Below are 27,595 nucleotides of genomic sequence, written 5' to 3' on the forward strand. Positions count from 1 at the left end.
CAAAAAAGAAATTTTAAGCGCAGCAGAGTAACCAGCGCACATACCTGTTAGCTCAGGTGAGTTTAAAAGGCTGCTGTTGATAACAAGGGCATTTGCTAAATAGATGGTGTGTGTGCAACAATATACTGAAAGGTCAATTATATTGTGCAGCTTATCTCACCACCTGTAGTTATTTAGGTGAAAGCTCCAAAATGCTTGCCTAATATGTCTGTTTATCCAAAAGGAAGTAAAAAGGGAGAGCTAGAAAGATAGCATTGCATCACATTACATGGCAATGCAATGCACAGTTGCTGAAGTTGAACCAAAATGAGCTTGTAATCTGGCTTCTGCAACTTTGAACATGAAAAATCCAATGAGGAGAAGAAAAGCAAAGCCAAAGAGTCCATCCCAAAATCCGACAAACAAGCAAAATGAACAAAAAACATTGAATTCAATTCTTTCTGATTTTAGAAACTGCATTAAAGAAGGGGTGCACCGGTCCTGGAGATACTGCAATACCAGGTCAATGCGTGGAGTGGACAGAGCAAGCTCTTTTTCCATCTCCCTGTTCTAAAAATCCATTTAATATATGGTCCCCAGATAGGGGACGTATCAGATATTAAACTGATAAGAACAGATACTACACTTGATCTTAGCCAAAAGGCCGAGAAGCGATAACCAGAATTGGTTTCAAACTACGGAGCCACCCAAGGATCCTGAAAAGTCCATTTGTGGAGATGAGCTCCTGGACTCCCGTTAAGAAGACATGTTGTCAACCTCTAGATCCCTTACATGCCTGCACTTTTCGGCTTGCTGCTGCTGCAATCCACGCGTTTTAGATCTGCATAACTCCACCTCTTTAAACACAGCACCTTCACCCCCTGCTGTTCCCACCCGCCTCAACACCGTTGGAAGGGAGGAGAACCAATTAAGGCGGGGGGTGGGGTGGAACAAGCAGCTGTCTACCCTTAGCAGGAGGGCTCCTGATTACATACCTCTCCTGCTGCTGCTGCTGCTGGCTGTCCAGCAGCAGACTGAAGGTGGCTGCTGCTGTGCACAGGTATATAAAGGCTCAGAGCCTATTATGACACGCGCAGCCAGCGTTCCATTGCCACATTCCATCTACTGCAGGCAGGATACCTGGCTGGCTGAATGTCGCTGAGAAGCTCACAGAGACCGCCATAAGCAACAGTTTAACAGAATGCCACAGACTAATCAACCAAACTTTTTGGGTTGGGTTCTCTTTTATAGTCTGCAGGCATTAAATGAAAGAAGTCAGTGTTCCAGCAGAAGGAGACAACGTTTCAGAAAAGGCATTGTAGCAAACCAAAAAAGAAATTTTAAGCGCAGCAGAGTAACCAGCGCACATACCTGTTAGCTCAGGTGAGTTTAAAAGGCTGCTGTTGATAACAAGGGCATTTGCTAAATAGATGGTGTGTGTGCAACAATATACTGAAAGGTCAATTATATTGTGCAGCTTATCTCACCACCTGTAGTTATTTAGGTGAAAGCTCCAAAATGCTTGCCTAATATGTCTGTTTATCCAAAAGGAAGTAAAAAGGGAGAGCTAGAAAGATAGCATTGCATCACATTACATGGCAATGCAATGCACAGTTGCTGAAGTTGAACCAAAATGAGCTTGTAATCTGGCTTCTGCAACTTTGAACATGAAAAATCCAATGAGGAGAAGAAAAGCAAAGCCAAAGAGTCCATCCCAAAATCCGACAAACAAGCAAAATGAACAAAAAACATTGAATTCAATTCTTTCTGATTTTAGAAACTGCATTAAAGAAGGGGTGCACCGGTCCTGGAGATACTGCAATACCAGGTCAATGCGTGGAGTGGACAGAGCAAGCTCTTTTTCCATCTCCCTGTTCTAAAAATCCATTTAATATATGGTCCCCAGATAGGGGACGTATCAGATATTAAACTGATAAGAACAGATTTTTTTTTTTTTTTTTTTAAAACCTATTCAGGTTAAAATTAAAGTCCACTCCACAGTCCTCTTCTCCCCAAAGGGAGACAAGACGTGGACTCCAACTTAAATCATCATCAGGTTTTGGTACTTTTAATGTCAGAAAAAAAAATTACAAAAATACAACAATACTTACAAAGAAAGAAATGTTTCAGAACCTGAATGGATACCAAAAAAATAAAAATTAAATTATAACTGTATTAACAACAGTAATAACATCAAGTAAAATACTTGTAACCATTATCAAAAGCATGAACCCCAACCCAACTCAGAACCTTAAGGGACAAATCTTCAACCCTTGATGCTGAAAAAACTTGTTTCGATACACCATCTGGTATTCTATATTTCACACAAAAAACATTTTTATCTCTTATTAGTTCTTTCCTAACATTCTCTATAAGATAGTCCAAACGTTTCTCATCATACAACTTACGGTACAACCGGTTAAAATATTCTGCATTCTTTATAAACATAGGTTGTTGAAAAACAACTATATTTTCTTCCATTGCCACCTCCACTTCCTGTTCCTTTCTCTTTTCTTGCTTTTTAACCTTACCACGGCCAGTTCCCTGACTTACACCTCCCATTTCACTCTCTACCCTATCCCCCCAATCTACTCTTGTTTTCTCCATCTCCCTCTGCACTCCTACAGGTTTGCTTTCTTTTCCCTTTACCACCAACACCTTTTCTACACTTTCCTCCTTTCTCTCTACCAAAACCTTTTTAACCACTACCTCCTTCTCTTTATTTCTTTTCCTCTTTGGGCAATTCTTAAAAACATGCGTATCTTCCTGACACAAGTTGCACTTCCTCCGATCTTTACAATCCTTTGACTCATGATCACCTTTTTTGCAAAAACCACATACACCACCCGAACAATTTTCCTTTCCATGCCCGTATTGACGACAAACTCGACAAAAAGTGGGTATACCACTGAAAAAAATATCACCATTTATATTACCCAACTTAAACCTAGCTGGGGGAAGCAACACAGTCCCCTGCTCATCTTCTTTGAAACGGACCAAAAATTTCCACTTCGAAGTCCAAAAACCAAATTCATTATAAATCTTCCCTTTTGGTGTTACTGACAAACAAAAAAACTCCAAAAATGTAAGAACATCCTCTTCGTCCACCAATGGAGAGTACATTTTAACAATGATCCATTTATCTCTAACGGGGAAGTGTGGCATTACACTTATCCCCTCCATTCTTTTATCCTGGCTTGCAGTCATTTTCCTTAGATATCCTTCAAAAAAAACTTTGTCAACAAAAACTATATCATAAACACCCCTCCTGGGGTAGTCCATTATCGCCAACACTTCTTCTGTCTTCAAACCAAAAAGATCCACAAGAACTTGACTCATCACATACCTAAAATCCTTTTGATCTCGAAAGTTCTCCTGAACAACCAAACGAATAGAATTCTGCACCTTAGCGAATTCAGGCACATGATCTTCCTCTCCTTCATGTGATGCTGCAGACATCTTCTTCACAAACAGGTTCTCCTCTTCTCAATAGAAACCTTCAACACCGAAGTGCCAGGTAGATGATCGCCTCCCGTTGCCCGGGGACTAATCCGACTCCCTAATAGCAGCAGGGAGGTGAAGCCCTGCTGAAAAACAGAGCGATCCCCCCAGGCCAAGGAGCCGGGTACCCCGAGCACCTCTCAGCCAAGACCAAGGCAGCAGCCGCTAGATCACTGCACTTGATCTTAGCCAAAAGGCCGAGAAGCGATAACCAGAATTGGTTTCAAACTACGGAGCCACCCAAGGATCCTGAAAAGTCCATTTGTGGAGATGAGCTCCTGGACTCCCGTTAAGAAGACATGTTGTCAACCTCTAGATCCCTTACATGCCTGCACTTTTCGGCTTGCTGCTGCTGCAATCCACGCGTTTTAGATCTGCATAACTCCACCTCTTTAAACACAGCACCTTCACCCCCTGCTGTTCCCACCCGCCTCAACACCGTTGGAAGGGAGGAGAACCAATTAAGACGGGGGGTGGGGTGGAACGAGCAGCTGTCTACCCTTAGCAGGAGGGCTCCTGATTACATACCTCTCCTGCTGCTGCTGCTGCTGCTGGCTGTCCAGCAGCAGACTGAAGGTGGCTGCTGCTGTGCACAGGTATATAAAGGCTCAGAGCCTATTATGACACGCGCAGCCAGCGTTCCATTGCCACATTCCATCTACTGCAGGCAGGATACCTGGCTGGCTGAATGTCGCTGAGAAGCTCACAGAGACCGCCATAAGCAACAGTTTAACAGAATGCCACAGACTAATCAACCAAACTTTTTGGGTTGGGTTCTCTTTTATAGTCTGCAGGCATTAAATGAAAGAAGTCAGTGTTCCAGCAGAAGGAGACAACGTTTCAGAAAAGGCATTGTAGCAAACCAAAAAAGAAATTTTAAGCGCAGCAGAGTAACCAGCGCACATACCTGTTAGCTCAGGTGAGTTTAAAAGGCTGCTGTTGATAACAAGGGCATTTGCTAAATAGATGGTGTGTGTGCAACAATATACTGAAAGGTCAATTATATTGTGCAGCTTATCTCACCACCTGTAGTTATTTAGGTGAAAGCTCCAAAATGCTTGCCTAATATGTCTGTTTATCCAAAAGGAAGTAAAAAGGGAGAGCTAGAAAGATAGCATTGCATCACATTACATGGCAATGCAATGCACAGTTGCTGAAGTTGAACCAAAATGAGCTTGTAATCTGGCTTCTGCAACTTTGAACATGAAAAATCCAATGAGGAGAAGAAAAGCAAAGCCAAAGAGTCCATCCCAAAATCCGACAAACAAGCAAAATGAACAAAAAACATTGAATTCAATTCTTTCTGATTTTAGAAACTGCATTAAAGAAGGGGTGCACCGGTCCTGGAGATACTGCAATACCAGGTCAATGCGTGGAGTGGACATAGCAAGCTCTTTTTCCATCTCCCTGTTCTAAAAATCCATTTAATATATGGTCCCCAGATAGGGGACGTATCAGATATTAAACTGATAAGAACAGATACTACACTTGATCTTAGCCAAAAGGCCGAGAAGCGATAACCAGAATTGGTTTCAAACTACGGAGCCACCCAAGGATCCTGAAAAGTCCATTTGTGGAGATGAGCTCCTGGACTCCCGTTAAGAAGACATGTTGTCAACCTCTAGATCCCTTACATGCCTGCACTTTTCGGCTTGCTGCTGCTGCAATCCACGCGTTTTAGATCTGCATAACTCCACCTCTTTAAACACAGCACCTTCACCCCCTGCTGTTCCCACCCGCCTCAACACCGTTGGAAGGGAGGAGAACCAATTAAGGCGGGGGGTGGGGTGGAACGAGCAGCTGTCTACCCTTAGCAGGAGGGCTCCTGATTACATACCTCTCCTGCTGCTGCTGCTGCTGGCTGTCCAGCAGCAGACTGAAGGTGGCTGCTGCTGTGCACAGGTATATAAAGGCTCAGAGCCTATTATGACACGCGCAGCCAGCGTTCCATTGCCACATTCCATCTACTGCAGGCAGGATACCTGGCTGGCTGAATGTCGCTGAGAAGCTCACAGAGACCGCCATAAGCAACAGTTTAACAGAATGCCACAGACTAATCAACCAAACTTTTTGGGTTGGGTTCTCTTTTATAGTCTGCAGGCATTAAATGAAAGAAGTCAGTGTTCCAGCAGAAGGAGACAACGTTTCAGAAAAGGCATTGTAGCAAACCAAAAAAGAAATTTTAAGCGCAGCAGAGTAACCAGCGCACATACCTGTTAGCTCAGGTGAGTTTAAAAGGCTGCTGTTGATAACAAGGGCATTTGCTAAATAGATGGTGTGTGTGCAACAATATACTGAAAGGTCAATTATATTGTGCAGCTTATCTCACCACCTGTAGTTATTTAGGTGAAAGCTCCAAAATGCTTGCCTAATATGTCTGTTTATCCAAAAGGAAGTAAAAAGGGAGAGCTAGAAAGATAGCATTGCATCACATTACATGGCAATGCAATGCACAGTTGCTGAAGTTGAACCAAAATGAGCTTGTAATCTGGCTTCTGCAACTTTGAACATGAAAAATCCAATGAGGAGAAGAAAAGCAAAGCCAAAGAGTCCATCCCAAAATCCGACAAACAAGCAAAATGAACAAAAAACATTGAATTCAATTCTTTCTGATTTTAGAAACTGCATTAAAGAAGGGGTGCACCGGTCCTGGAGATACTGCAATACCAGGTCAATGCGTGGAGTGGACAGAGCAAGCTCTTTTTCCATCTCCCTGTTCTAAAAATCCATTTAATATATGGTCCCCAGATAGGGGACGTATCAGATATTAAACTGATAAGAACAGATACTACACTTGATCTTAGCCAAAAGGCCGAGAAGCGATAACCAGAATTGGTTTCAAACTACGGAGCCACCCAAGGATCCTGAAAAGTCCATTTGTGGAGATGAGCTCCTGGACTCCCGTTAAGAAGACATGTTGACAACCTCTAGATCCCTTACATGCCTGCACTTTTCGGCTTGCTGCTGCTGCAATCCACGCGTTTTAGATCTGCATAACTCCACCTCTTTAAACACAGCACCTTCACCCCCTACTGTTCCCACCCGCCTCAACACCGTTGGAAGGGAGGAGAACCAATTAAGGCGGGGGGTGGGGTGGAACGAGCAGCTGTCTACCCTTAGCAGGAGGGCTCCTGATTACATACCTCTCCTGCTGCTGCTGCTGCTGGCTGTCCAGCAGCAGACTGAAGGTGGCTGCTGCTGTGCACAGGTATATAAAGGCTCAGAGCCTATTATGACATGCGCAGCCAGCGTTCCATTGCCACATTCCATCTACTGCAGGCAGGATACCTGGCTGGCTGAATGTCGCTGAGAAGCTCACAGAGACCGCCATAAGCAACAGTTTAACAGAATGCCACAGACTAATCAACCAAACTTTTTGGGTTGGGTTCTCTTTTATAGTCTGCAGGCATTAAATGAAAGAAGTCAGTGTTCCAGCAGAAGGAGACAACGTTTCAGAAAAGGCATTGTAGCAAACCAAAAAAGAAATTTTAAGCGCAGCAGAGTAACCAGCGCACATACCTGTTAGCTCAGGTGAGTTTAAAAGGCTGCTGTTGATAACAAGGGCATTTGCTAAATAGATGGTGTGTGTGCAACAATATACTGAAAGGTCAATTATATTGTGCAGCTTATCTCACCACCTGTAGTTATTTAGGTGAAAGCTCCAAAATGCTTGCCTAATATGTCTGTTTATCCAAAAAGAAGTAAAAAGGGAGAGCTAGAAAGATAGCATTCCATCACATTACATGGCAATGCAATGCACAGTTGCTGAAGTTGAACCAAAATGAGCTTGTAATCTGGCTTCTGCAACTTTGAACATGAAAAATCCAATGAGGAGAAGAAAAGCAAAGCCAAAGAGTCCATCCCAAAATCCGACAAACAAGCAAAATGAACAAAAAACATTGAATTCAATTCTTTCTGATTTCAGAAACTGCATTAAAGAAGGGGTGCACCGGTCCTGGAGATACTGCAATACCAGGTCAATGCGTGGAGTGGACAGAGCAAGCTCTTTTTCCATCTCCCTGTTCTAAAAATCCATTTAATATATGGTCCCCAGATAGGGGACGTATCAGATATTAAACTGATAAGAACAGATACTACACTTGATCTTAGCCAAAAGGCCGAGAAGCGATAACCAGAATTGGTTTCAAACTACGGAGCCACCCAAGGATCCTGAAAAGTCCATTTGTGGAGATGAGCTCCTGGACTCCCGTTAAGAAGACATGTTGTCAACCTCTAGATCCCTTACATGCCTGCACTTTTCGGCTTGCTGCTGCTGCAATCCACGCGTTTTAGATCTGCATAACTCCACCTCTTTAAACACAGCACCTTCACCCCCTGCTGTTCCCACCCGCCTCAACACCGTTGGAAGGGAGGAGAACCAATTAAGGCGGGGGGTGGGGTGGAACGAGCAGCTGTCTACCCTTAGCAGGAGGGCTCCTGATTACATACCTCTCCTGCTGCTGCTGCTGCTGGCTGCCCAGCAGCAGACTGAAGGTGGCTGCTGCTGTGCACAGGTATATAAAGGCTCAGAGCCTATTATGACACGCGCAGCCAGCGTTCCATTGCCACATTCCATCTACTGCAGGCAGGATACCTGGCTGGCTGAATGTCGCTGAGAAGCTCACAGAGACCGCCATAAGCAACAGTTTAACAGAATGCCACAGACTAATCAACCAAACTTTTTGGGTTGGGTTCTCTTTTATAGTCTGCAGGCATTAAATGAAAGAAGTCAGTGTTCCAGCAGAAGGAGACAACGTTTCAGAAAAGGCATTGTAGCAAACCAAAAAAGAAATTTTAAGCGCAGCAGAGTAACCAGCGCACATACCTGTTAGCTCAGGTGAGTTTAAAAGGCTGCTGTTGATAACAAGGGCATTTGCTAAATAGATGGTGTGTGTGCAACAATATACTGAAAGGTCAATTATATTGTGCAGCTTATCTCACCACCTGTAGTTATTTAGGTGAAAGCTCCAAAATGCTTGCCTAATATGTCTGTTTATCCAAAAGGAAGTAAAAAGGGAGAGCTAGAAAGATAGCATTGCATCACATTACATGGCAATGCAATGCACAGTTGCTGAAGTTGAACCAAAATGAGCTTGTAATCTGGCTTCTGCAACTTTGAACATGAAAAATCCAATGAGGAGAAGAAAAGCAAAGCCAAAGAGTCCATCCCAAAATCCGACAAACAAGCAAAATGAACAAAAAACATTGAATTCAATTCTTTCTGATTTTAGAAACTGCATTAAAGAAGGGGTGCACCGGTCCTGGAGATACTGCAATACCAGGTCAATGCGTGGAGTGGACAGAGCAAGCTCTTTTTCCATCTCCCTGTTCTAAAAATCCATTTAATATATGGTCCCCAGATAGGGGACGTATCAGATATTAAACTGATAAGAACAGATTTTTTTTTTTTTTTTTTTTTTTTTTTTCTCCTCAGACGAGGAAATTCCACAGTCTATGGAAACCAGACAAAGGAAAATTCCATCAAAACAGCTGCGTCAAATCCAATACGCAATTTGCTGTCCCCATCATCATCGGAAATATTTATTTCATATTTCAAAACAACAATAACAAAAATCAAGAGGTACTAACAATATATCTCCACTTTTTAACTTTCCATATTCCCTCCGCATCCACTTCCCCTCTCCTCTTTTTGTCCCATAGGAAACACACATACATCTTCCCCAAAATCACCTTCACACTATCCTTTACAGCAATTTCCTTCCTTTTAAACACATACACATTCCTCACATCCCATAACACTTCCTTTATACATGCAAGCATCAACCACAAGACTCTTTCCTTCGTCCCATCACATATTCCCAAACCAAACATAAACAACTCAAAAGACAACAAATTCACACCACACAATTCTTTACACAAAGGCCCCATTCTCCCAATCACATCTCTAGCATACTGGCAATTCCAAAAAACATGCAACACACTTTCCCTTCCACCACAGCCATTTCTTGGACACATTTCACTCCTCACCAAACCTCTATTCCTCTGAAATTCTCTCACAGGTAATACTCCATGTAAAGACTGCCACACAACTTCACTCTGTTTGTTGGTCATACCACTCATCCGCACTTTCTTCCAAACCTTCTGCACATCACCACCCCTAACCATATTTATTCCACATTCTACCTCTCTACATTCAATCATCCTATACACAGCCTTCTTATTCTCCAGCAATCTCACATCTGCATCACACAGTTCATACCTCACCAAAAACTTATAAACCCACACATACCATACAGGCACCTCAAAAGCAATCGGACATCGCAAATCCCTTTCTTGCCACTTTAAACGAAACAAATACGCTCCAAATAAATACCTACACATAGATGAAAACTTTCCATCCGCCCTAATCACTTTCAAAACAAACACAACGATATTCACACCAAAAAACACGTCCAAATTCGGAAAACCCAAACCACCTTTTTCCACTCTTTTAACCAAAATTTCTCTCCTAGCTCTCTCCATTTTCGAGTTCCACAAAAAAACAAATAAAATTCTATTCAAGCTTCTCATACACATATATCCTGGTGGAAATACTACCGCAATATATAAAAATATTGGCAACACCACACTCTTAACAATTAAAATCTTCCCAAAAAAGGATAAACTCCTCAATTTCCAAAAATTCAACTTCTGCTCAACTTTTCCTTTCGCATCATCCCAACTTTCTTTCCCATCCAAACTCTCTGAAAACTTCACACCCAAAACTTTAATAGGTCCATTCACTACATTCACACCTACATCCCTACTTAAACTTCCGCCTCCAAAACCCTTACACTCACTCTTTTCCCAATTCACTTTAAACGTAGATGCACCACAAAAAATAGACACTAACAACTTCACCCGCCTCACCGAACATTCAGAATCACATAATACACACACGTCATCCATATAACCACTCACCTTCCATTCTTTTCCTCCACCTCCCGGCACTTGCACACCACGAATTACCTTATCTTTCCTCAGCATACACAACAATGGCTCAATTGCACAAATAAATGCTACAGGGGACAAAGGACACCCCTGTCGCACACCCGAAAACACATTCACTTTCCTACCCACATACCCATTCATTAAAACACAGCTATAAACACCCGCATACAAACTTCTCACTCGCCCAACAAAATCAGCCGGAAAACCCATTTTTAACAACACTCTGAACAAAAAACCATGCGACAACCTATCATAAGCCTTTTCAAAATCCAAACTTAACAAAAATACACTCTTCTTACGACCCATGCAATCCCATAGACAATCTCTTAACATACACAGACACTCATGAATCCGCCTCCCAGGTACCGCACAACACTGCTCATCCCCAATCACACTCTCTATCACATCACGCATCCTATTAGCCATAAGTTTTGCATAGATTTTATAATCACAATTAAGTAACGTTATTGGCCTCCAATTCCTCAGACTTTTCAAATCCCCTTTCTTAGGAATTAACACAACCAAACCTGCACGCATACTCTCAGTCACCTCCATGTTTCCCCACATATACTTACATACATCCACAAAGTCCTTACCAATCACACCCCACATCACACGATAAAATTCTACTGGGAGGCCATCCTCCCCCGGCGTCTTATTCAAAGCCATACTACACATAACCTTCCATACCTCATCACCAGTCACCTCACCCATCACTCTCTCTCTTTCTGCTTCACTCAACTTACTCTCTAACACACTCAAAACATCATTCTCCAAACATTCATCCCTCTGTTTCACTGCATACAGATCCTCATAAAACTTAGCCACCTCTTCACACATATCCTCTCCACTCACCTCACTTCCATCTGCTCCATACACCACGCTCATACTCTGTTTCTTTCCAAAAACTTTTTTAAAGAAAAACCGAGAACATTTCTCATCCTGCTCCATCTTATCAATCTTTGCCCTAAACACTATGCTTCTCCCTCTCTCCAACAAAAACTCACTAATCTCCTTTTTTACCTCTAAAATATCCTCCTCCACCTCAACTCCTCCTTCCCTTAACTTATACAAAACGCTCAACCGCGCGTTCAGTTTAACAAAACTCTCTCTTTTAATTGCTGCATACTTGTATCCTAAATTTTTAAAGAACATTTTTGTTTGTTTCTTCACCCAGTCCCACCACTCACAAACATTCCCAAACTCATTTTTATGCTTACACCATTCTTCATACCGCCTTTCATACTCCTTTCTCACATCTTCATTCTCTAACAGTTTAACATTTAACTTCCACAATCCTCTCCCAAACACTCCATCAACTTTTATATCCAACTCACACAACATACACACATGATCTGAAAAAAGAACGTTTTCCTGCCTATAATTAACAGAAACCATATTTTTAGAAATAAAACAATAATCCAATCTGGATTGTACCCTACCACTCTCAGAAAAGAAAGTGTTCAACAAAGGATTCATGTTACACACGCGCTGCATATCACACAACCCAAAATCATTCACTAACTCCAATAATGCTTTCCCAGACACATCCACATTCACTCTCCCCACATCACAGTTCATATCACCCACAATTACCACAGGTATTCTTCCTGGAACAAAAAGCTTAATTTTTTCAAATAAATTTTTGCGCTCATTTTTTTCAACTGGCGCATAAACATTAATAACACAAAACTTTACATTCTTGTATACAAAATTAGCAAGGATACATCTCCCCACCTCAATAACCAAATAATCACTCAAAACAACCTCCCTTCCTTTAACCAAAATACCCACACCATCATTCTTATTACATGCACTCCCCGACCACACAGACGCTCCATAAGACCATTCATCCCCTTTCACACCATCCACTACCCCACATTCTTGTAAACAAAAAATAGATGCATTTTGCATAGCTAAAAACTCAAAAATAGCAGCTCTTCTTACTTTACTTTTAAACACTCTTACGTTTTGGGACACTATGGTAAATCCCATAATACTTCTACTCCTTCACCAATTACACAAAGAAATAGCCTTTGGCCTAAACCAAAGCTCACAAGAGGACAAAAAGAAAAAACATTTACAATATTATATGGTGACACTATCCAGCACCACCACTATCCTCCTCCGCCATCAGAACAGAACAGCTGGTTTCCGACCCGCTGGCTTCACCAGCCACACTCCTCATTCTGGCAGTTCTGATCTTCCTCTGAGGCTCACTAAAATCTGCATCATCACTGCCCCCACCATCCTCCCTACGACTCTTCTTTGCACCCCTATCATCCTCCGAAGAAAAATCTTCAATGTTTTCAGGACCCGAAGGGTGTTCAGGACTGTCGGGTTCCGAGATTTGCACTTCACATCCTGTTGCGTCCATTGCCTCTCCAAAAGTCATCATCTCAGGCAGCTCTGCTTCCACCACTTTCCTAGATATTCTCGCAGACACTGCCTTTTTCTCCACCTTTGCCACTTCCCTCCAGAACTCCTTTTCTTCCCTCCGCTTCTTCCTCATTTCTTCAGCAGAAGAAGAACATGGTCTCAGGGACACCTCCTCTGGCGCCGTAGAGGGAGAGGCTCTACCAGTTTCCCGCCTCCTTCCCTCTCTCTTCTCCCTCTCCAATCTTTCCAGCACTTTCAGTGCGCTTGCCATCTGCCTCCTCTCCAGCTCCTCCTCCTTCTGTTCTTTATCAGAACGTCTAGGTGCACTCATAGGACAGTCCTTATACATGTGATCACTACTCCCACAGACATCACAGGACTTGGCCTCTGGACACTGGTTGGCCATATGCCCCTCCTTTCTGCAATTTCGGCAACACTGCCCTTTAAGGCATGTTACCATGGTATGTCCGAAAGAAAAGCATCTACGGCAAAACATGGGCTGGCCTGGGTAAAAGAGGAAACCTCTATGGCCTGCAACGGAAAAATTTGATGGAGGGTGTCTAAAGCCCCCCACACTGTCAGGATCCCTTTTCAATTTCACACGGAATTTATACTGACAGTTAAAGATTCCTAGACAATTGACTTGCTTCACTCCCTTCCGCACATATTCACAGTAGCGAGAGAGGAAGCACTCCAGCAGCTCAGGGTCTGTAAAAGGGTTATAGACAGTCACAGTCACCTCCTTTTCTTGCAGACCAAACAAAGGTTCCCATCTAACTCCTTCCAAGCAGGGGTCACTAGAGTGACCACGGAGCCATTCAAAGACATTAAGGCAAACATCCTGGTCCATAAAGGTAACGTCATAATTACCTTGACGTGAAAATTCGTTGACACTGAAGATCTCAGAACGTCTTGCTCCAGCTTTGCCTTCAACGATGTCTTGGACAATGAAAACCACGTTGTTCTTGTTCTGGTCAGATGGATCCACGGACAAACGGATGGTGTTCTTCACAAAAGACATCTTGGATTCTGTCGGTATGGAATACCACAGGAAAAAGCAGAAAATCCTCCACAAAAGGGTCCGGATTCCTCCAGGAGACTCGCACCAATCAAGGTACAGTCATACGATCTTAGCCAAAAGGCCGAGAAGCGATAACCAGAATTGGTTTCAAACTACGGAGCCACCCAAGGATCCTGAAAAGTCCATTTGTGGAGATGAGCTCCTGGACTCCCGTTAAGAAGACATGTTGTCAACCTCTAGATCCCTTACATGCCTGCACTTTTCGGCTTGCTGCTGCTGCAATCCACACGTTTTAGATCTGCATAACTCCACCTCTTTAAACACAGCACCTTCACCCCCTGCTGTTCCCACCCGCCTCAACACCGTTGGAAGGGAGGAGAACCAATTAAGGCGGGGGGTGGGGTGGAACGAGCAGCTGTCTACCCTTAGCAGGAGGGCTCCTGATTACATACCTCTCCTGCTGCTGCTGCTGCTGGCTGTCCAGCAGCAGACTGAAGGTGGCTGCTGCTGTGCACAGGTATATAAAGGCTCAGAGCCTATTATGACACGCGCAGCCAGCGTTCCATTGCCACATTCCATCTACTGCAGGCAGGATACCTGGCTGGCTGAATGTCGCTGAGAAGCTCACAGAGACCGCCATAAGCAACAGTTTAACAGAATGCCACAGACTAATCAACCAAACTTTTTGGGTTGGGTTCTCTTTTATAGTCTGCAGGCATTAAATGAAAGAAGTCAGTGTTCCAGCAGAAGGAGACAACGTTTCAGAAAAGGCATTGTAGCAAACCAAAAAAGAAATTTTAAGCGCAGCAGAGTAACCAGTGCACATACCTGTTAGCTCAGGTGAGTTTAAAAGGCTGCTGTTGATAACAAGGGCATTTGCTAAATAGATGGTGTGTGTGCAACAATATACTGAAAGGTCAATTATATTGTGCAGCTTATCTCACCACCTGTAGTTATTTAGGTGAAAGCTCCAAAATGCTTGCCTAATATGTCTGTTTATCCAAAAGGAAGTAAAAAGGGAGAGCTAGAAAGATAGCATTGCATCACATTACATGGCAATGCAATGCACAGTTGCTGAAGTTGAACCAAAATGAGCTTGTAATCTGGCTTCTGCAACTTTGAACATGAAAAATCCAATGAGGAGAAGAAAAGCAAAGCCAAAGAGTCCATCCCAAAATCCGACAAACAAGCAAAATGAACAAAAAACATTGAATTTAATTCTTTCTGATTTTAGAAACTGCATTAAAGAAGGGGTGCACCGGTCCTGGAGATACTGCAATACCAGGTCAATGCGTGGAGTGGACAGAGCAAGCTCTTTTTCCATCTCCCTGTTCTAAAAATCCATTTAATATATGGTCCCCAGATAGGGGACGTATCAGATATTAAACTGATAAGAACAGATACTACACTTGATCTTAGCCAAAAGGCCGAGAAGCGATAACCAGAATTGGTTTCAAACTACGGAGCCACCCAAGGATCCTGAAAAGTCCATTTGTGGAGATGAGCTCCTGGACTCCCGTTAAGAAGACATGTTGTCAACCTCTAGATCCCTTACATGCCTGCACTTTTCGGCTTGCTGCTGCTGCAATCCACGCGTTTTAGATCTGCATAACTCCACCTCTTTAAACACAGCACCTTCACCCCCTGCTGTTCCCACCCGCCTCAACACCGTTGGAAGGGAGGAGAACCAATTAAGGCGGGGGGTGGGGTGGAACGAGCAGCTGTCTACCCTTAGCAGGAGGGCTCCTGATTACATACCTCTCCTGCTGCTGCTGCTGCTGCTGGCTGTCCAGCAGCAGACTGAAGGTGGCTGCTGCTGTGCACAGGTATATAAAGGCTCAGAGCCTATTATGACACGCGCAGCCAGCGTTCCATTGCCACATTCCATCTACTGCAGGCAGGATACCTGGCTGGCTGAATGTCGCTGAGAAGCTCACAGAGACCGCCATAAGCAACAGTTTAACAGAATGCCACAGACTAATCAACCAAACTTTTTGGGTTGGGTTCTCTTTTATAGTCTGCAGGCATTAAATGAAAGAAGTCAGTGTTCCAGCAGAAGGAGACAACGTTTCAGAAAAGGCATTGTAGCAAACCAAAAAAGAAATTTTAAGCGCAGCAGAGTAACCAGCGCACATACCTGTTATCCCAGGTGAGTTTAAAAGGCTGCTGTTGATAACAAGGGCATTTGCTAAATAGCTGGTGTGTGTGCAACAATATACTGAAAGGTCAATTATATTGTGCAGCTTATCTCACCACCTGTAGTTATTTAGGTGAAAGCTCCAAAATGCTTGCCTAATATGTCTGTTTATCCAAAAGGAAGTAAAAAGGGAGAGCTAGAAAGATAGCATTGCATCACATTACATGGCAATGCAATGCACAGTTGCTGAAGTTGAACCAAAATGAGCTTGTAATCTGGCTTCTGCAACTTTGAACATGAAAAATCCAATGAGGAGAAGAAAAGCAAAGCCAAAGAGTCCATCCCAAAATCCGACAAACAAGCAAAATGAACAAAAAACATTGAATTCAATTCTTTCTGATTTTAGAAACTGCATTAAAGAAGGGGTGCACCGGTCCTGGAGATACTGCAATACCAGGTCAATGCGTGGAGTGGACAGAGCAAGCTCTTTTTCCATCTCCCTGTTCTAAAAATCCATTTAATATATGGTCCCCAGATAGGGGACGTATCAGATATTAAACTGATAAGAACAGATACTACACTTGATCTTAGCCAAAAGGCCGAGAAGCGATAACCAGAATTGGTTTCAAACTACGGAGCCACCCAAGGATCCTGAAAAGTCCATTTGTGGAGATGAGCTCCTGGACTCCCGTTAAGAAGACATGTTGTCAACCTCTAGATCCCTTACATGCCTGCACTTTTCGGCTTGCTGCTGCTGCAATCCACGCGTTTTAGATCTGCATAACTCCACCTCTTTAAACACAGCACCTTCACCCCCTGCTGTTCCCACCCGCCTCAACACCGTTGGAAGGGAGGAGAACCAATTAAGGCGGGGGGTGGGGTGGAACGAGCAGCTGTCTACCCTTAGCAGGAGGGCTCCTGATTACATACCTCTCCTGCTGCTGCTGCTGCTGCTGGCTGTCCAGCAGCAGACTGAAGGTGGCTGCTGCTGTGCACAGGTATATAAAGGCTCAGAGCCTATTATGACACGCGCAGCCAGCGTTCCATTGCCACATTCCATCTACTGCAGGCAGGATACCTGGCTGGCTGAATGTCGCTGAGAAGCTCACAGAGACCGCCATAAGCAACAGTTTAACAGAATGCCACAGACTAATCAACCAAACTTTTTGGGTTGGGTTCTCTTTTATAGTCTGCAGGCATTAAATGAAAGAAGTCAGTGTTCCAGCAGAAGGAGACAACGTTTCAGAAAAGGCATTGTAGCAAACCAAAAAAGAAATTTTAAGCGCAGCAGAGTAACCAGCGCACATACCTGTTAGCTCAGGTGAGTTTAAAAGGCTGCTGTTGATAAGAAGGGCATTTGCTAAATAGATGGTGTGTGTGCAACAATATACTGAAAGGTCAATTATATTGTGCAGCTTATCTCACCACCTGTAGTTATTTAGGTGAAAGCTCCAAAATGCTTGCCTAATATGTCTGTTTATCCAAAAGGAAGTAAAAAGGGAGAGCTAGAAAGATAGCATTGCATCACATTACATGGCAATGCAATGCACAGTTGCTGAAGTTGAACCAAAATGAGCTTGTAATCTGGCTTCTGCAACTTTGAACATGAAAAATCCAATGAGGAGAAGAAAAGCAAAGCCAAAGAGTCCATCCCAAAATCCGACAAACAAGCAAAATGAACAAAAAACATTGAATTCAATTCTTTCTGATTTTAGAAACTGCATTAAAGAAGGGGTGCACCGGTCCTGGAGATACTGCAATACCAGGTCAATGCGTGGAGTGGACAGAGCAAGCTCTTTTTCCATCTCCCTGTTCTAAAAATCCATTTAATATATGGTCCCCAGATAGGGGACGTATCAGATATTAAACTGATAAGAACAGATTTTTTTTGATTGAATATATCTTTTATTAGCACAAAAAATAAGTTAACAGACAGTGTACAGTGCCGCAGCCCAGTACACACAGAATTCTACATCATATTTACATAGCATGAGGATACGACGCACTAACTAGACACATCACACCCCTATGCTACACAAAACACTCAATCTGAAAGAAAAAGCATATCAATCAATACAGTACGACGAACCGTGATAAGGGATAGGAATTGGGAAAAAGGGGATGGGGAGGGGAAAATCACAGGCCCGAAGCTTTATTGAAAGACAAGACACATAAGGGGAGAGGGGGAGGAGGGGTTTAGTCCTCATCCTCGTCCTCCGGACCGTCCATGATGGAATAGTCTCTGAGCAGGCTGTGGATCAGCCTGCGGCAGTCCTGGATGGACATCCTCTCCCTCCTCAAGATGAGCCGGTTCCTGGCGACCCAAAGGGCATCCTTGAAGCAGTTCATAAGGCGCCAAGCCTCCTGGATGGCTCCGACGGTATGAACCCCAGGGAAGAGTCCATAAAGCACAGAATGGTGCGATAGGCTCGCCCTGGGGACAGAGTTCCTCAGGTCGTCCTCAAGTGCAGTCAATAGGCGCTGTGCAAATCCGCAGTCCCAAAAAGTGTGCAAAGATGTTTCCTCCACGAAGGGGCACCTTGGGCAGTACCGGGTCTTGCACAGGTTCCGGGCATGCATGAATGACCGGACGGGCAGTCCGCCCTGAATCGCCATCCACGACAAGTCCTTGTGCCCGTTGGTCAGCCTGTCAGACGACACATTTGTCCACACAGTCTCCAGCGTGTCCTGGTGAAGTCCTGTGATGTTCTCCACGTCATCCTTGGCTCTGATTAGCTTGTGGATAGTTTTGGGCTTCCACAAGTCGGGCTTGAGTCCCTCCAGTTGATGCTCCCCCACAAATCGAACGACGTCTCCGTAGAACCATGGCGTCGTCCAGTTGTAGGGGAAGGAGCTGTCCCACTTGTCCCAGCCGAGTCGCCTCCAAAGAGGAAGCAGGAAGAAGCGAGACATGGACCTGCCCGCGGAGCCATTCTTGACTTGCAAAGTCCGGCGGACACAATCACACACAAAAGAGGATCGCAGGAGGGTGGGGATATCTGGAACGCCCTTCCCACCCTTGCGAGGCTCCTTGTACATGACGGCCCGCCTGACTCTGTCCATCTTGGATCCCCAGACAAAGTGAAACACTGTCCTGGTAATGGCCCTGCACACAGTGACGTGTGGGGGCCAGGCCTGCGCCGTGTACTGCAAGACGGGCAGGACCTCATTACGCAGGACGAGTGCCTTACCCTCACAAGTGAGGTGTCTGAGGCTCCAGAGTCCGATCCGTTGCTTCACCTTGGCCAAGCGTTCTTGCCAGGACTTGAGGGCCGCTCCTTCCTTCCCGAACCAGACTCCCAGCACCTTGAGGAAATCCGGTTGAATGTTGAAGGGGAAGGGGGCGGAGGAGGCCGGCTGCCAATCCCCGAAGAGCATGGCTTCCGACTTCCTGCAGTTGACTTTGGCCCCTGAAGCCCGGCCGAACCTCTCACACGTCTGGACGAGGGCGTCGACTGAACCACGATCAGCGCAGAAGACGGTGACGTCGTCCATGTAGAGCGAGCACTTGACCTCGTGTCGTCCCGGACCCGGTGCGGTGATCCCTCTGATCTCTCCATTCTGCCGGATAGCCTCTGCGAAGAGTTCTATAACACAAACAAAAAGAAGAGGTGATAGAGGGCAGCCTTGTCTGACCCCAGAGAGGACAGGGAAGGGGTCAGTCTTCCAGCCGTTCACCAACACCGAGCTGTGGATATCAAAATACATCAGACGGACATACGAACAAAACATGTTACCCAAACCTAACCGGTGCAGAGCTCGGCCCATGAACTCGTGGGAAACCCGGTCGAAGGCCTTCTCCTGATCCAAGGAGACCAGGGCCGCGTGTGCGCGGCGGACCTTGATGTACTCGACCGTGTCCCGCACGAGAGCAAGGCTGTCTGCGATGCGACGTCCAGGGATGCCGCAGGTCTGGTCCGGGTGGATGATCCGTCCGATGACCGTCTTAAGTCGTGTCGCCATCGTCTTGGCCAGGATCTTGTAGTCCACGTTGAGCAGAGTGATGGGACGCCAATTCCTCAGGTCGCACCTCTCTCCCTTCCGCTTGTACAGGATCGTGACCATTCCTTCCCTCAAAGATGGAGGCATTCTACCCTCCACCACCATCTCCTCGTACAGGTCCAACAGGTCCGGACAGATGAGGTCTCCCAGCGCTACATAGAGCTCCGCTGGAAGACCATCACTGCCCGGGGTCCTGCCGGTCCTAAAGGATTTAGCGGCAGAGAGCAATTCGCCCACCATCAGAGGTTTGTCCAAGGCTGCCGTGCCTGCAGGATCAAGATGGTTAGTGATACCTGACAGGAACTTATCAGCAGCGTCGGGGTCGGTAGTCTTGTGGGAGTAGAGTTCGCTGTAGAAGTCGCTGACGACCCTCATCACGTCCTCCTTCCCACGTCGCATGTTTCCGCTCTCGTCTCGCAGCTCGTTCAGGGGCGTGTGACCGGCATGAAGTTTCCTGAAAAAGAATGAGTTACATTTCTCACCCTTCTCCAGATTCTCCACTTTGGAACGGAAGACGATTCGCTTGGACTCCTTCTCAAAGTGCCTTTTCAGGCTCTTCTTGGTCTCCTCCAGCTCCTCCCTCACGTCCCAGCCGCAGTGAAGAAGGTCCTGCAGCGACCGCAGCTCGCGCTGCAGCCCTCTGAAGTCCCTCCTCTTCTCACACGCCTGTTGTCGACCCTTGGCCTGAAAGAAACAGCGAAACTCAAGTTTAACATATTCCCACCAATCAGACTGTTTGGAAGCTACCCTTGTAGGACTGCCACATTGCGTAGGCTGCTCTCAGCTCCTCCACGACTTCATCCTGAGCCAGCAGAGCACAATTCAGCTTCCAGGAGCCGGGCCCGGACGGAAAACCGTCGCCGAGGACACCTTGTAAGTGAATGGCTCTGTGGTCGGAGAAGAAGCAGGAGACCATCGAGTGCCTACTCTGCCTGACTGCCCGAGAGGTGAACACAAAGTCAATCCTGGAGCGGAGTGAGCCATCGGGTCGGCTCCACGAATAGTTCGTGGAGCCTCTCCCCATGGAGCCCACCACGTCCTGAAGAGAGGCCTCGGTTACCATCTCGATGAGCAGCTTGGAAGTGATGTCCAACTTGGCAGATGTGCCAGAACTACGACCATCCTCCTCGATGGGGCAGTTGAAATCCCCGGCCATCACTAAGGTCCTGGTGGTGGCAAGCTGAAGCCGCAGGGTCTGGAAAAGCTCCAAACGCTCATTCTTCAGTGGGGACGCATACACGTTGATGAACCTGACAGGTTCTCCCGCCCAGTTGCCATCTACAACAAGAGCCCTGCCGCAGATGAGCTCCTGGACGGACTCAAGCGTGAATGCGCCCCCCCTGATCAGAATTGCGACCCCCGCAGACTTGCAGTCACCCCCACCGGACCAGTAGGATGGACCGTGGGACCACTCCCTGGCCAGATGTTTGAAGGACCTAGAGGAGGGAAGGGAACATTCCTGCAACATATAAACATCACACAACTGGGAAGTAAGGAAGGCATAAATAGTCTGACGTCTGAACTTGTCCTTGATGCTCCTGACATTAATGGAAAATAAGTTAATATTAGCCATCATGTAGGGAAAAAAGAAAAAGTTAGCGCAGGCAATACACCTTAGTTACCACTCCGGTCGGGTGGTCCCTCGTCGGTGTTGACTGCTGGTGACGGGATCACCAGCAGGCCCTCTTCCTCCATCTGGTCAAGCAGCGCGGCCTCGATCTCGGCGACCACCAGTTCCTCCTCTTCTGGCTCGGCCACCAGGGTCTCAACCATGTGCTCCATCTCTTCTGGCTCAGGGAGGGTATCCTCCTTTTCGCCTACGAAATCCAGAATCTTCTTTTTGGAGGATTCAGTAGCAGGGCTGTCCTCCACCTTCCTCTTTCCCCGGGTTGGAACTGGGGAGACAAGAAGAGGAAAATCCTCCTCGGAATAGATAGCGGCGGGTGGAGGAAAGGTTAATTCCACCGCTACCATGGTCTGGGGAGGGAGAGTGGCTGCCGGGGCAGGGGAAAGGACACCTGCTGAGGAGTAGGGGAAGGAGGAAGAGGAAGTGGAATCCTCAGCAGGGGTGGCCGGGGTGGGGGGGGATTGGACGGGGGTGGCAGGGGGAGGGATCGAGAGAGGGGTGACAGAACTCTTACCCTCCTTTGACTTTTTCTTCTGCTTCGGAGCTGCTGGGACCGTCGCTGGGGCTTTGGCCACCGACTCCTTGACCGCATTGGCCTTGGTCGTCTCGGCCTTGGCCGCTGGGGCCTTGGTCGTCGCGTCCTTGACCTTCACAGGCCTGGTCGTCGGGGCCTTGTCCTCCGTAGCTGGGGTCGTCGCAACCACCGATGCCCAGGATCTCTCACGCTTGGGGCAATCCTTGTACAGATGAGCCGCCAGCCCACACAGGTTGCAGGACGTCTTCTTCGGGCAGTCCTTCGAGCTGTGTCCCGTCACTCGACAAATCCTGCAGGCATCCTCCTTGCAGTCCTTCATCTCGTGGCCGTTCTTGCCGCATCTCCTGCAGTTCCGCGGCATGTCCGGGTAATAGATGAGGCCGTAGGAGTTGCCCAGGGAGAATGTCGGGGGCAGGTGCCGAAGTCCGTCTGAGTACGCCAGGTCCCTGTGAAGTCTAACGGTCACCGACCACTTACCTGTCCAGAAGCCGAGTCCATTCAGGATGTGAGAGGGTTCCTTCACAACCAAACAGAAGCGTCTCAGGAAGGTACAGATGTCTTGGCCTGGGGTGTGCGGGTTGCGCATGGAGACCGTGATCCTCCTTTCGTCCCTCTGGATAGGGCAGCTACCTTTAAAGGCAGAGAAAGAATTATCCGGTCCTTTTGCGCTTACCATTTCCCAGAACCTCCTGCAGGTGTTCACAGTGGCGAAGGTGACGAAGAAGATCCCCGTCAAGAAGGTCTGGATGCTGAGGGTGTCCGACCTGGAGAAGCCTCGATCCAGCAGCATCTTCTGGCAGAACACGTCCGAGGACATGTCCGGCACCCTCCCATCCACTTCCTTCAGCTTCAGGGCCACCGTCTGCCGCATCCATGGCTCCAGGGCTGGAGCTTCGTGGCGGGGCTTCTGGGGTCCCTTCTGCTGGCCAGTCGTGGAGGCAGAGTCCTTGGGGTCAGAATCGGCTCCTGGCTGGGCCCTCCTGGCTGTCCCCTGCTCCAGGCTCTTCTTTTCGGCCTTCCTCGCAGCGCTTGCCATGGCTTTCCTCCTGCAGTTACTTCTTGGAGCTGGATCTGGAACTCTTCCCGGAATGGGTGGAGCTATGCAGATTCTTCTCCCGTCGTGTTCTGGACAAATTCCCCGAAAGGTCTTTGTCTCGATGATTTTCTTCCTCGAAGATTCCACAGGACAGCCCGATTCTTCTCCGAGTCTTCGTCTTCTTCTGGATTCTTTAGAGCTTCTTCTTCCCACCGATATCCGCCTTCCTTCTCCGATGTCAGCTGGGCTCCGAAGCTCTTCTCCTTCCGAGTTCGATCGCTCTCGTCAAGTGTAGATCGTAGCTCTTGTGTTCTTATAAGAACAGATACTACACTTGATCTTAGCCAAAAGGCCGAGAAGCGATAACCAGAATTGGTTTCAAACTACGGAGCCACCCAAGGATCCTGAAAAGTCCATTTGTGGAGATGAGCTCCTGGACTCCCGTTAAGAAGACATGTTGTCAACCTCTAGATCCCTTACATGCCTGCACTTTTCGGCTTGCTGCTGCTGCAATCCACGCGATTTAGATCTGCATAACTCCACCTCTTTAAACACAGCACCTTCACCCCCTGCTGTTCCCACCCGCCTCAACACCGTTGGAAGGGAGGAGAACCAATTAAGGCGGGGGGTGGGGTGGAACGAGCAGCTGTCTACCCTTAGCAGGAGGGCTCCTGATTACATACCTCTCCTGCTGCTGCTGCTGCTGGCTGTCCAGCAGCAGACTGAAGGTGGCTGCTGCTGTGCACAGGTATATAAAGGCTCAGAGCCTATTATGACACGCGCAGCCAGCGTTCCATTGCCACATTCCATCTACTGCAGGCAGGATACCTGGCTGGCTGAATGTCGCTGAGAAGCTCACAGAGACCGCCATAAGCAACAGTTTAACAGAATGCCACAGACTAATCAACCAAACTTTTTGGGTTGGGTTCTCTTTTATAGTCTGCAGGCATTAAATGAAAGAAGTCAGTGTTCCAGCAGAAGGAGACAACGTTTCAGAAAAGGCATTGTAGCAAACCAAAAAAGAAATATTAAGCGCAGCAGAGTAACCAGCGCACATACCTGTTAGCTCAGGTGAGTTTAAAAGGCTGCTGTTGATAACAAGGGCATTTGCTAAATAGATGGTGTGTGTGCAACAATATACTGAAAGGTCAATTATATTGTGCAGCTTATCTCACCACCTGTAGTTATTTAGGTGAAAGCTCCAAAATGCTTGCCTAATATGTCTGTTTATCCAAAAGGAAGTAAAAAGGGAGAGCTAGAAAGATAGCATTGCATCACATTACATGGCAATGCAATGCACAGTTGCTGAAGTTGAACCAAAATGAGCTTGTAATCTGGCTTCTGCAACTTTGAACATGAAAAATCCAATGAGGAGAAGAAAAGCAAAGCCAAAGAGTCCATCCCAAAATCCGACAAACAAGCAAAATGAACAAAAAACATTGAATTCAATTCTTTCTGATTTTAGAAACTGCATTAAAGAAGGGGTGCACCGGTCCTGGAGATACTGCAATACCAGGTCAATGCGTGGAGTGGACAGAGCAAGCTCTTTTTCCATCTCCCTGTTCTAAAAATCCATTTAATATATGGTCCCCAGATAGGGGACGTATCAGATATTAAACTGATAAGAACAGATACTACACTTGATCTTAGCCAAAAGGCCGAGAAGCGATAACCAGAATTGGTTTCAAACTACGGAGCCACCCAAGGATCCTGAAAAGTCCATTTGTGGAGATGAGCTCCTGGACTCCCGTTAAGAAGACATGTTGTCAACCTCTAGATCCCTTACATGCCTGCACTTTTCGGCTTGCTGCTGCTGCAATCCACGCGTTTTAGATCTGCATAACTCCACCTCTTTAAACACAGCACCTTCACCCCCTGCTGTTCCCACCCGCCTCAACACCGTTGGAAGGGAGGAGAACCAATTAAGGCGGGGGGTGGGGTGGAACGAGCAGCTGTCTACCCTTAGCAGGAGGGCTCCTGATTACATACCTCTCCTGCTGCTGCTGCTGCTGCTGGCTGTCCAGCAGCAGACTGAAGGTGGCTGCTGCTGTGCACAGGTATATAAAGGCTCAGAGCCTATTATGACACGCGCAGCCAGCGTTCCATTGCCACATTCCATCTACTGCAGGCAGGATACCTGGCTGGCTGAATGTCGCTGAGAAGCTCACAGAGACCGCCATAAGCAACAGTTTAACAGAATGCCACAGACTAATCAACCAAACTTTTTGGGTTGGGTTCTCTTTTATAGTCTGCAGGCATTAAATGAAAGAAGTCAGTGTTCCAGCAGAAGGAGACAACGTTTCAGAAAAGGCATTGTAGCAAACCAAAAAAGAAATTTTAAGCGCAGCAGAGTAACCAGCTCACATACCTGTTAGCTCAGGTGAGTTTAAAAGGCTGCTGTTGATAACAAGGGCATTTGCTAAATAGATGGTGTGTGCAACAATATACTGAAAGGTCAATTATATTGTGCAGCTTATCTCACCACCTGTAGTTATTTAGGTGAAAGCTCCAAAATGCTTGCCTAATATGTCTGTTTATCCAAAAGGAAGTAAAAAGGGAGAGCTAGAAAGATAGCATTGCATCACATTACATGGCAATGCAATGCACAGTTGCTGAAGTTGAACCAAAATGAGCTTGTAATCTGGCTTCTGCAACTTTGAACATGAAAAATCCAATGAGGAGAAGAAAAGCAAAGCCAAAGAGTCCATCCCAAAATCCGACAAACAAGCAAAATGAACAAAAAACATTGAATTCAATTCTTTCTGATTTTAGAAACTGCATTAAAGAAGGGGTGCACCGGTCCTGGAGATACTGCAATACCAGGTCAATGCGTGGAGTGGACAGAGCAAGCTCTTTTTCCATCTCCCTGTTCTAAAAATCCATTTAATATATGGTCCCCAGATAGGGGACGTATCAGATATTAAACTGATAAGAACAGATTTTTTTTTTTATCGAAAGCCCGAATTCGTGTACAAAACCCGAGTGCGCTTAAAAAAGTGACAAGTGCCACAAAAAAAGTGCACTAGGATGCTGGTCTTCTTGAAACCCTCTCCAAAAGGAGAAGGGTCCCCCAAACCATTCCCCGTCCCTCCGAGCCAAAAGGCCACAGCGAGGAACAGGGACAAAAAGCCACCTCCAGCCGAAGCCAGAGGCGACCCAATCTTACCCCCAGCACCTGCCCGAGTTCTCACCCGAGCAAGGCACTGGGAGCCAAAGACTGTGCTCCCCTCCCGGAAGAGGGGAGCCAACAACGCTCTCCTCCCGAAAGAGGAGAGCCAGGGGGGTTCAGGGGGGAGCGGAACCTGATGGCCACACACTCCCCCCCTAGACCTGCCAAGAGAGGAACCCGTAAGGGAACCGCATCCCGACAAAATCCTAGTAGGACGTGACACACGTGAATAAGTGGACACACAGTGACAAAGAAATTAAATAAATAGTGAAGGTTTCACAGTATAATACTGCCCGGACCTTCGACCGGGAATTGAAAAATTCCCCATCCTAAGGCCAGAAGGCCCGGAATAAGGGTGTGTGCAAAGAAAGAAAATTTGAAGTGCTTGTGCAAATGTGCCATAAACTCAAGTGGGGTTCCCAATCCCAGTGAGTTAAGGCACCCCAGGGTCACCACTCCTGGGGCACTTCACACTTCGGGCTTTCGATCTTCCCCGGCCCAATGGCGTCGATCCTGGGGGGCCATGCTTTCCACCAGATGACTATATTAGCCACCTGGCGTACTAACAAGCGCCTAAACCCCAGTGTGCATAATGTATCAATCTACTAGGGCGGCCAACATCCAAAACCGCCTTTTCGAAAGATACTACACTTGATCTTAGCCAAAAGGCCGAGAAGCGATAACCAGAATTGGTTTCAAACTACGGAGCCACCCAAGGATCCTGAAAAGTCCATTTGTGGAGATGAGCTCCTGGACTCCCGTTAAGAAGACATGTTGTCAACCTCTAGATCCCTTACATGCCTGCACTTTTCGGCTTGCTGCTGCTGCAATCCACGCGTTTTAGATCTGCATAACTCCACCTCTTTAAACACAGCACCTTCACCCCCTGCTGTTCCCACCCGCCTCAACACCGTTGGAAGGGAGGAGAACCAATTAAGGCGGGGGGTGGGGTGGAACGAGCAGCTGTCTACCCTTAGCAGGAGGGCTCCTGATTACATACCTCTCCTGCTGCTGCTGCTGCTGCTGGCTGTCCAGCAGCAGACTGAAGGTGGCTGCTGCTGTGCACAGGTATATAAAGGCTCAGAGCCTATTATGACACGCGCAGCCAGCGTTCCATTGCCACATTCCATCTACTGCAGGCAGGATACCTGGCTGGCTGAATGTCGCTGAGAAGCTCACAGAGACCGCCATAAGCAACAGTTTAACAGAATGCCACAGACTAATCAACCAAACTTTTTGGGTTGGGTTCTCTTTTATA

At 46.5% G+C, this 27,595-nt stretch overlaps 10 non-coding genes and 3 pseudogenes across 10 annotated transcripts; all 13 read right to left on the minus strand.

Moving 5' to 3' along the window:
• Positions 1–464: 464 nt before the first annotated feature.
• LOC141223271 (U2 spliceosomal RNA) lies at positions 465–655 on the minus strand. Its single transcript, XR_012290904.1, has one exon. It is a non-coding gene; the product is annotated as a U2 spliceosomal RNA (small nuclear RNA).
• A 1,115-nt stretch (positions 656–1,770) lies between these two features.
• LOC141223463 (U2 spliceosomal RNA) lies at positions 1,771–1,951 on the minus strand (annotated as a pseudogene).
• A 2,856-nt stretch (positions 1,952–4,807) lies between these two features.
• LOC141223398 (U2 spliceosomal RNA) lies at positions 4,808–4,998 on the minus strand. Its single transcript, XR_012291026.1, has one exon. It is a non-coding gene; the product is annotated as a U2 spliceosomal RNA (small nuclear RNA).
• Positions 4,999–6,113: 1,115 nt separating this feature from the next.
• LOC141223272 (U2 spliceosomal RNA) lies at positions 6,114–6,304 on the minus strand. Its single transcript, XR_012290905.1, has one exon. It is a non-coding gene; the product is annotated as a U2 spliceosomal RNA (small nuclear RNA).
• A 1,115-nt stretch (positions 6,305–7,419) lies between these two features.
• Positions 7,420–7,610, minus strand: LOC141223273 (U2 spliceosomal RNA). Its single transcript, XR_012290906.1, has one exon. It is a non-coding gene; the product is annotated as a U2 spliceosomal RNA (small nuclear RNA).
• Positions 7,611–8,725: 1,115 nt separating this feature from the next.
• On the minus strand, positions 8,726–8,924 carry LOC141223502 (U2 spliceosomal RNA). The gene has a single exon (XR_012291110.1). It is a non-coding gene; the product is annotated as a U2 spliceosomal RNA (small nuclear RNA).
• Positions 8,925–15,079: 6,155 nt separating this feature from the next.
• Positions 15,080–15,270, minus strand: LOC141223274 (U2 spliceosomal RNA). The gene has a single exon (XR_012290907.1). It is a non-coding gene; the product is annotated as a U2 spliceosomal RNA (small nuclear RNA).
• A 1,118-nt stretch (positions 15,271–16,388) lies between these two features.
• On the minus strand, positions 16,389–16,579 carry LOC141223276 (U2 spliceosomal RNA). The gene has a single exon (XR_012290909.1). It is a non-coding gene; the product is annotated as a U2 spliceosomal RNA (small nuclear RNA).
• Positions 16,580–17,697: 1,118 nt separating this feature from the next.
• On the minus strand, positions 17,698–17,892 carry LOC141223454 (U2 spliceosomal RNA). The gene has a single exon (XR_012291075.1). It is a non-coding gene; the product is annotated as a U2 spliceosomal RNA (small nuclear RNA).
• A 5,562-nt stretch (positions 17,893–23,454) lies between these two features.
• On the minus strand, positions 23,455–23,532 carry LOC141223522 (U2 spliceosomal RNA; annotated as a pseudogene).
• A 1,115-nt stretch (positions 23,533–24,647) lies between these two features.
• LOC141223277 (U2 spliceosomal RNA) lies at positions 24,648–24,838 on the minus strand. Its single transcript, XR_012290910.1, has one exon. It is a non-coding gene; the product is annotated as a U2 spliceosomal RNA (small nuclear RNA).
• A 1,116-nt stretch (positions 24,839–25,954) lies between these two features.
• Positions 25,955–26,137, minus strand: LOC141223456 (U2 spliceosomal RNA). Its single transcript, XR_012291077.1, has one exon. It is a non-coding gene; the product is annotated as a U2 spliceosomal RNA (small nuclear RNA).
• A 789-nt stretch (positions 26,138–26,926) lies between these two features.
• Positions 26,927–27,018, minus strand: LOC141223547 (U2 spliceosomal RNA; annotated as a pseudogene).
• Positions 27,019–27,595: the final 577 nt, after the last annotated feature.

This window comes from Phyllobates terribilis, unplaced genomic scaffold (genome assembly GCF_046119375.1).
Source record: "Phyllobates terribilis strain yellow unplaced genomic scaffold, ASM4611937v1 Scaffold_376__1_contigs__length_1858288, whole genome shotgun sequence".
In the NCBI taxonomy this organism is placed as follows: Eukaryota; Metazoa; Chordata; class Amphibia; order Anura; family Dendrobatidae; genus Phyllobates; species Phyllobates terribilis.